Genomic DNA, 10,115 nt, shown 5'->3' on the forward strand with positions numbered 1-10,115 from the left:
CTATACGAATCCACTGGACCAGATCTTCCCAACCTGGTTACCGCGGCTACCAGTGGCGCCGTAGAAGTACAGAGGTGCAACGCAAAGCGATTTTTTGTACTTAAAAACATATATTAAACACAGCTCAAGAAGAGAAGTAGGTAGTGCATATAAATAAACATATATATTTGCATATATATCTATGTATAAATATATATTAAATACATATAATAAACTTACGATATAATAGTGTGAGTGCCAATTTTAATATCGCAAAAGCGCCATCTAGTGAAAGAACGGTTCCCCAGTATTAAAACTAGATGGCGCTGCTACGATACCATGTAATTCATAATTAACTTTTACGCGAGCGAATGATTTACACAACGCCGGAAGTTTCTAAAACCTTTTTCAGATCTAACACGACATTCAAGTCATAACACAATAGGGTTATAAATAAAATACGGACATTAATGTGTTGAAGATACATAACTTTTTGCCTTTGGCAGCCTTTTATATTTGTACGATTTACAGAGGGTATCTCTCAGCCTAAAAGGTAGGTTAAAACATAAAATTAAAAAAAAAACAAAATTTTTAATTCATTTATTTCATGTAGGCCTGCTTTATAAGCACTTTTGAAAACTCAAGTATGTATTTCTTAAATATAGTTCAATGGGTACATACCACGATAATATTTTTGGTTTGTCAATATTTCGACCCAGTTGCGTGCATCGTATGGAGGGTAGAGGTAAGGAGGATCATCTGTGTATATGAAAAAGTGTCGTCAAAATGTATTAAATTAGGATGGCGCCACATTTGCATCAAGGTAACTCTTAAAAGAAGCGCCAAATATAAATATTGTTAGAGTAGGCTTGAAAAATAAACAAGGAAGTAAGGTTATATTTACCACAATATTTTGTACAACGTAAGTTGTTGAAATTCTCAATAATTAACTACTTTAGTGGATAATGACATTAAATTTTTTAACTCGGCATACTTCAATTCATCTACGATTGCTACATTCATACCATACCCTGTGCATCCACCAGCGCCATTGTGGAGGATTTTTGAACTGTTATTTAGCGCATACAACTGGACACTTTTTCAACTTTTCTCCCATATAAGATGACTCTCCTTACCTCTACCCTCCATAGTGCATCGGAACACGAAAGCGGGTAGTCAGATTCTGCCCGTGACATCCAACTTGACATCTCGTACCTACGCAGTACCGTCGTGACCACGATCCATGCAACTGGGTCGAAATATCGACAAATCCAAAATATTATCGTGGTATACTGTAAATATATTTAAGAAATGTTGATAAACCACGAAAATCTTAGTTTAAAATTTTCAAAGTCAAGTATGTATGTTTGTAGTGACTCTACCACACCTGGTACTTGGCACTCATAGAGAAAATCTCCGGTACGAGTTATGAATACTTAAGGCTAGGTACTTTTTATAACTCTTACAAAGCCTATCGTTAAGTTCTTTTATAACTCGTTTAGGAGATTTTTTTTTATTTTATATCATCTGCATACCCTGTGCATACCCTCTATGCACGCCACTGTTGGCACTCAGGGCTACCGTCTTCGTACGAACAAGATTTTTCTTAGAGAAAGGCATTCATACCTCATACATACAATAAATAATGTTGCGAGCTGTCGGTTGTTACACCGTAACTAAGTATTAGGTAAATGTTGTAACATTTGTAACCAAACCTTTGGCACGGCCGGCATTTGTGGCTTTTCGCAACTATTTCGTTTCCTTGTACAAACCGATTTATTGGCGATTTGTGCACTTTCTATTAAATCCTAAGTTAATAATTATTTATTACATAGGCTTACAAGTTCTTGCCAATATGGAAACTTACTTTAAGCTAAGTAAAACATGCGACCACAATGCTCAGGCGTCTAGGAGGTCGTCAATTATGACAGCCGGTTGGCGCAGTGGGCAGCGACCCTGCTTTCTGCGTCCAAGGCGGTGGGTTCGATTCCCACAACTGGAAAAATGTTTGTGTGATGTGTATATAATAAGTATTTATGTGTATTATATTCATAAAAATATTCCTCAGTCAACTTAGTACCCATAACACAAGCTACGCTTACTTTGGGGCTAGATGGCGCTGTGTGTATTGTAGTAGTATATTTATTTATTATTATTTAATATACCAGAGTAAGTAGATATAGCTAACTATATAGACAACTAGTCATAAGTTTGTAAGCCTTTCAGTTAGCCAAATTAAAGAATTGTCACCAACAACTCCGCTAGTATTTTCTTTACGACCGAGTGGCAGTGGGCAAAGACCCTGCTTTCTGAGTCCAAGGCCGTGCGTTCGATTCCCGCAACTGGAAAATGTACGAGCGATGATCATTAATGTTTTTCAGTGTCTGGGTCTTTATATGTATACTAGCTGTTGCCCGCGACTCCGTCTGCGTTTGATTTTGTTTTTTGATGTGGCATTAAATTAAGTTGTAGTTTAAAAAAAATATATAGAATTCAGTATCGCTAAGCCTTAAATGAGGGGTTTGCTTCTGTTCGCTGAGGAGTTCTGTCCTCTATCTCCAACCACAGTTTGGGCACATTTACAAAAATAATTATTTAAATCGGTTATAATTCGTCGGACTTATGGTGTAAAATCGTCAAACACTTTCATCCCCTCTCCCAAAGGAACCGAGCTTGATGTCGGGATAAAAAGTATCCTATATTACTTCTAACATTTCCAAGAATATGTGTACAAAGTTTCATGAGGCTCGGTTCAGTAGATTTTGCGTGAAAGCGTAATAAACAAACTATCATTGACATTTATAATATTAGTAGGGATAGGGATAGGGATTGGGATTATAAGTATTTAATTATATTATTCATAAAAATATAAATCTGTCATCTTAGTACCCATAACACAAGCTACGCTTACTTTGGGGCTAGATGGCGATGTGTAATGTTGTAATATATTTTAAACACACGGAAACGATAACTCTATCTTGTCACGGGATGTAATAACGAGATATCATTTATGTCTACTGCCAATAATAGCTGTGCAGGCTATCTCACCGCTGGGCATTGTCTCACCAGTGGGAATAGAACTCTTCTCACCACCGTATCCACAAAACTCTGAGCTAAATGTTCGTCAGAGCCACGTGAACGGTATGTGAACACGTTACGCTTTCACGACCATAATATAATGCAACCATAGCTGGGTACCCGGGTATTACATCGATATGAGAGATAAGTATGCGTTACAATCAGCGATGCAAAGTTTTACAACTCTCTTGCATAAAGAGAGGTGAACAAATATCTTTATGTGCACAGTCAAGAATTCTATTAATGCAGCAAAAAAAAAACGTGCGTGTACACGCGTTAGAAGATATACTTCTTTGGCGTAACAAGTTAAAAATATTTCGCCTTAGTCTACGTTTGTAGGAAAAACGACACTAACAATAGAAAAAAAGGTATTGTTTGAATTATTGAAAGTCAACTGTCAAACCTTTTTTAGAAAAATTATAATGACGGTATTGTAACGGTATACGCGCGTGCTAAAAAAATATAGACAATGAAAGGCCCAGGTATTCACTTATTCACTTCAATACCCACAATGTTCAGGATGGCACTTAGATCTTTCATTAATTAACAGTATTATTGAAGCTAAATACCTAGTTTCTTATATTAAAGTATTCATTTTATAAAAGACATCATTAAAGCCCACCAACCTGATTTAGAGCAGTGTTGTGGGTCTGTACTCTATAAACCTGACTTCCCAAGGAGTGAAATAAAACAACTGGACTGACTCTAATACTGTATATTAAGCTTCTCTATAATTCATATTACTTATTACCTTCAAATGACTCTACTACCAGTTCGGAATGCTGTCTTCGGCAGAGAAGACCACTGGCAAGAAACTCTACCGTTGCTCTTTTATTCAATCAATTAAAACAACTTATAAACACAATTACAACATCATCATTACAACGTCATATGTAATAACGCTAGGCCCTTTGATACAAGACATATTTTAAGACAGGTCAAACATAACTACTATTATCACTTATAACATCAGGACTTTTGGAACAAGCCGCTTGTATAGAGCAACCTCTGCTACATAAACTGTCGGTATAAAGTTGATCTAGGGCTCCATATATGATACCTAAATAAACCAAGGGATGAGATATACTTATCTGATGCAACATCAGGTACAACCATAGTACCAACAACTTTTAACGACTCCATCTCCAGTACATACGACTTGTTTCGCCACAACAATATTTCGTTAAGTGTATCGTTTCCATTATAAATCATCTCAACCCAATTTGTAACGTTCTATCCACAATACTTTACTTAATCTCCTTCTTTCAATTCATTACTTTAAATCCGTCCTAACTTTTTTTCTTTCCCGCCAATCTAACTTGTCAAACTCGCGTCTCCCGCCATAGATCCTATACTTTTATTTGACAGTCTAATAAAGTCCATTATTCTATTTTCAATACATTATCAATGAGTATACAAACTATGATTTGTTGATATATTTAATATAATCATCGGGTTTATCATAGATAAAGTGCTGTAATTCCCTATTTCCTAACACGCGCATCGTAAAAATTTACTCTCACCATTTTTCTCTAACGCGCCAAAAGAAATATAACTTCAATAAAGTTAATATTTAAATATCACAAAAAATATATATTTCTATATAATTAAAGAAATGGACAATATAAACATAAATACATTTGGAACACTAATAGACTCATTACCGGACAACCAACATTATAATTTGAGATTTATGTACAATTGAATCAATTGAATCACCGGAATGCGCCCGCAGACTTTGACGATTCAAAGTTTACAGTGTCAAACCTTATAAAATTCAAAAAAATTCAAAATTCAAAATTCATTTATTTCAAGTAGGCCTAATACAAGCACTTTTGAAACGTCAAGTCTGTCCGTGTGTAGTGACTCTACCACCGGTTCGGAAGGCAGATTCTACCGAGAAGAAGCCGGCAAGAAACTCAGCAGTTGCTCTTTTCCAACATCAAAAATTTACATTTTATATTTTAACATTCATTTTTCTATCTTGTGAGAGATGAAAGCGGAGCCGGATGCTTCCAAGCAACCTTGTCATTAAGAAACTCATCAATTGTATAATAACCTCGCTGTAATAAATGTGTTTTAACACATTCTTTAAACTTATGGATTGGTAGGTCCAAAATTACCTTAGGAATCATATTATAAAAGCGTATACTCAATCCCACAAATGACTTCTGCACCTTTCGCAGACGATATGCAGATGTCACTAATTTATGACCATTTCTTGTAAGTCGACTGTTTATATCCACTTTTTGTTTATAAAGACTAATATGTTGTCTTACAAATACTATATTGTTATAAATGTATTGTGAGGCTACCGTAAGTATACCAATTTCTTTAAATTTTTCACGGAGGGATTCACGTGATTTAAGTTTATATATTGACCGTACAGCTCTTTTCTGCAATATGAATATAGTTTCAATATCAGCAGCTTTGCCCCATAATAAGATCCCGTAAGACATCACACTATGAAAGTACGCGAAGTAAACAAGTCTTGCTGTTTCTACGTCAGTAATCTGTCTAATTTTCCTGACGGCGTAGGCAGCCGAGCTTAGTTTACCTGCTAGTGTATCTATATGGGTACCCCACTGAAGCTTACAATCCAAGGTCATGCCCAGAAAAACTGTGGAATCTTCCATTTTTAGTGATTCTCCATTTATTATTATATTTTTATTAACTTTCTTTACATTTGGTAAAATAAATTCCACACACTTAGTTTTTTTTGCATTTAAAAGTAAATTATTGACAGTAAACCAGTGCGACACATGCGACATAGCACGGCTTACATCGTCAGAGTTGTCTCTACCTCTATCAGTTTTAAAAATTAGAGATGTATCATCAGCAAACAGTACAATGTCACAGGTTTCACTGACATGGTGTGGTAGATCATTTATATACACCAAAAATAGAAAGGGACCCAAGATTGAACCCTGTGGGACACCCATTGACGTAGCCGACCCCTGCGACTTAATGTCTTTTATGCAAACCCTTTGGGTTCTGTCACTGAGATAAGAGGCAACCAAATTTAGTGCAACGTTTTTGATACCATAATGGGCTAGTTTAAGAAGCAAGGTTTTATGATCGACACAATCGAATGCTTTGGATAGATCACAAAAAACACCAATGGCATTCTGCGAACGTTCCCAGGCATCGTACACATGTTTTAAAAGTTTAGCGCCTGCATCCGTGGTGCTACGACCTTTAGTAAAACCGTACTGCTCCGGATGTAGTAAGTTATTTACATTGAAGTGATTCAAAAGTTGATTTAATATAATTTTTTCAAAGACCTTACTAAGAGCTGGTAAGATTGAAATGGGTCTGTAATTGTTAATGTCGTTTTTATTGCCAGATTTAAATAGAGGTATAAGTTTACTATGTTTCATTAAATTTGGAAAAGTACCTCTATCAACACATTCATTAAAAAGTATGGCTAAGTAAGGGGCAATAACGTCTATAATGTTAGATATTACCATTACAGACATACCCCATAAATCACCGGTTTTTTTCTGTTTCAACAACTTAAAATTCTTTATTATATCATATGCAGATATATGTTTAAAATTAAATAAAACGTTGCACTCATTAACGTTGTTCCTCAATAAACTCTGAGCTGCAGTAGGTGAAGAATTAAGTGAATCAGTCAACAAAATAGGAACACTCTGAAAAAAGTTTTCAAAGGTACTTGCAACCTCACTGTCAGCGGTAACTTTATTATCATTAATAATTAATTCAAAGTTTACGTTGCGAGATTTAGCTTTCCCAGTTTCATTATTAACAATTTTCCAGGTTGTTTGTACTTTGTTATCCGATTTTATGATTTGATCCTTAAAGTATAGCGACTTAGCATGAAAGCAAACGTTCTTAAACGTTTTAGAGTACATTTTTACGTGTTGTAGGAAAGCTGGAGTATGGTTATATTGTTTTTCACCATAGAGCTCATACAAATTATCTCTACTTTTGTATATGCCAATAGTTGCCCAATCGCTAAACTTTATTTTTTTATTGAAATCTATATGTTTGAAATTGAATATTTTGTTAAATTCATTTTCTATAATATTAAAGAGCGTACCATAAATGCTGTCAGGATGACCGTTCTTAAAGACAAGGGCAGGAATTTTGGATGATATTTCACCTTTGAATCGCGTCAATTTGCTCTTAGTTATCGGCCTACACTTGACGATATGTTTATCTTTGTTTATATTATTCAAAACAGTAATTTGTTGGCCACAATGATCTGATCTTAAGTTGGTTATTATCGATTTACCTAAGATATCACAGTTGTGAAAAATATTATCTAAACACGATGCTGAGGTTGCTGTGATTCTAGTAGGTTCACTAAAAGCATAATTTAAATTAAAACATTTAAATAAGTTTAGCAACCTAGTCGTAGTTGCATTACTAAGTAAAATATCAACATTAAAATCCCCGCATACTATTGCTTTTTTTGTGGATACAGACAATCGCTTAAGCACATCTTCCATTACATCCTCAAAAAGGCTAAAATCACCTGAGGGGGGACGATATACACACACTATTATAAATCGCTCCAGCTCCACACAAGATAGTTCTACAGTGCGTTCAACAGAAAGACTAACTATGTCTTTTCGCTCCTTACAAGTTATATTATTGAAATATATAACTTCAGGGAGTCGGTTTTTAGTGACGGTGTGCGCGTGCATCGTAAAAATTTACTCTCATCATATTCCCTAACGCGCGAAAAGAAGTATAGCTTCAAAAAGAATAAACCTCTCACCCGACAAAAATGTTTTAACTGGTTCCCCGTAATAATAGAAATAGAAAAAAATTCCACCCTCATCATCTGGATGCCTGGTATTCTTCTACTATTCGAAATACCATATCATTTCTAACAAGCACTTGCAAATTGTGAAACAATCTCCCATCTGATGTGTTTCCTCAAAAATACAATCTAGGGTTATTTAAGGGGCGGACAAATTCATTAAAAGCCGGCAACGCATCGGTGGCTCCTCTGGCGCTGCAGGTTGCCCACTCGCTCGTTTGCCCGCTATTAATATTTAAAAAAAAAAACGATGTTATAAAGGATTACATGAACGATAAAAAAGCTTGGGTATCAATAGATCTTCACTTCATATCTAAATAGATATTTATTTGACTGTGATGTGAGATTGTGATAACAAAAAAAACCGGCTAAGTTTGCAGTGGGCTTTTCATAGACCAAGGTTTGGAACCTTCCTTGCTTGAATTTTAAGTTAACGAATGTAGTTATCACCATCACTTCACAATAATGGAAACGTAATTTTTGTACCTAGAAACCGCGTCATAAATGCCTGTGATAGGCCGACATGAATGAAGAATTTTTGAATTTGAATCCGATAGTAAAGCCAACGAAAAAAAACGTGTGAGCCGTCACGGTACGCCTGGCAGATAAACAATATCGAAATTGTTTTATGTAAGTTATTGCAGATATTGCATAATGCATAAAAAAAGGACAAAAAAGCATCACAAATTTATTATACAAATTAAAAAAAAAAAAATACAACCAAATGGATAACCACTCCTTTTTGTAAGTCGGTTAATAATGACTGTTTTATTACAAAATTAATATTCATTTTTATTGTTACATACAAAATACAAAAACTCAATCATATAGCCTGTGTCGCCACGCCAAAAAACAGGTTTTCCCTCTGCCAATAGATGTTTCACATCAAAAATAAAAAACTACACCGGCAGGAGTCGCGCGCCATCGCTAATTAATAAATAATTCTATACTTTACATTTTAAATCCCTGCCATCATTTTAAATCTCTAGGAATCATTAAAATAGCAGGGACTGAACACTATCTTCAGGCCGATAATATCGATAAATCGACACTATCGATACTATCTCGAGCGATTCATCGATAATTGACAGTATAATGGTAAACCCTCAGATCTATTTATCTGTTTGTCTTCATACACAGGTAATGACTATAAATCGTGTTACTACAATATCTCCTTCGTCCTTAGAAACTTCAAGTTAGGAAGTATATATTATTCCTTTGATATCCTACGTACCTACTAAAGATTGTCAATGAGAATATAAACAAAACCCCACGGGCTGTAATCGCTGCAAAGAGGCCGACCCTTTCAATTACGATGTACATAATTGAAATTCTTACGACTATTGTAGGTGGTCGAGACAAGCGCAGGCGACCGACGCTTTGTAAGTAACGCGAACAAGGCGATTTTTATCTCAAGTATTATACTATAAAAATTGGAACCCGATGACGTACCAAAGTAAAGCATTATTTAGAAATGTGTGGTATGTTTTACATGCAAGTCAAACCGGCCGGGCCCGGTTGTTATCACTGTGATCATTATAATATATGTTAAATTCCGCCAACCGGCATCGGAGTAGCGTGGTGATACCTAATCTAAAACCCTCCCTCTTATAAGATGGAATGTTCATAGCAATGATAATGCAGACGAACTAGCTATACTTTAAAACTTTGTGTTGGTTTAAACTTCAGCGAAAAGGAGCTTACCATTAACTTATACAAAAGAATTAGAATGTAAAATAAATTATACCTGCACTTTTTATTTTGTTGCAACGAAATATGCAAAAATATTTCAGGTGAAACCAAAAATAACACTGCATCGACCGGGAATCGAACCCGGGCCACCCGCGGCAGGCGAGCCACGCGGCATTCTACCACTGAACCATCGATGCTTATACTGTTCCGTTAAAAAAGTACCAGGTTTATGCTTATGCTTATAATTACTTATGTTAATAAAGTACACAAGCTTTTCTTTTTCATTCGAATTTATTTAGAGTAAAGGGGCTTAAAGTGAGTAGTGATTCAAAATGGCAACCTTAAATAAGTTTCAAATAATTATTATAATTGTATTATAAATCTATCCATTTCATGATTTAGTGCCATCTTATATAACCTTATGAAATTACAACGCGGCCGTCTAACATACCGTGACCGGCTTTACACTGTGTACTTGCGTAACAAAATAGATGGCGCTCAATTGTATTTAATTGATGTTTACTAAATGTTAAAATAGATGGCGCTAAACTGTATTAATTAAAGTTTACGA

General features: G+C 35.2%; 1 non-coding gene across 1 annotated transcript; it reads right to left on the reverse strand.

Moving 5' to 3' along the window:
- Window positions 1-9,664: 9,664 nt before the first annotated feature.
- On the reverse strand, window positions 9,665-9,741 carry Trnaa-ugc. Its single transcript has one exon. It is a non-coding gene; the product is annotated as a tRNA-Ala (tRNA).
- Between the last annotated feature and the right edge of the window lie 374 nt (window positions 9,742-10,115).

This window comes from Pararge aegeria, chromosome 6 (genome assembly GCF_905163445.1).
Source record: "Pararge aegeria chromosome 6, ilParAegt1.1, whole genome shotgun sequence".
NCBI classification, from domain to species: domain Eukaryota; kingdom Metazoa; phylum Arthropoda; class Insecta; order Lepidoptera; family Nymphalidae; genus Pararge; species Pararge aegeria.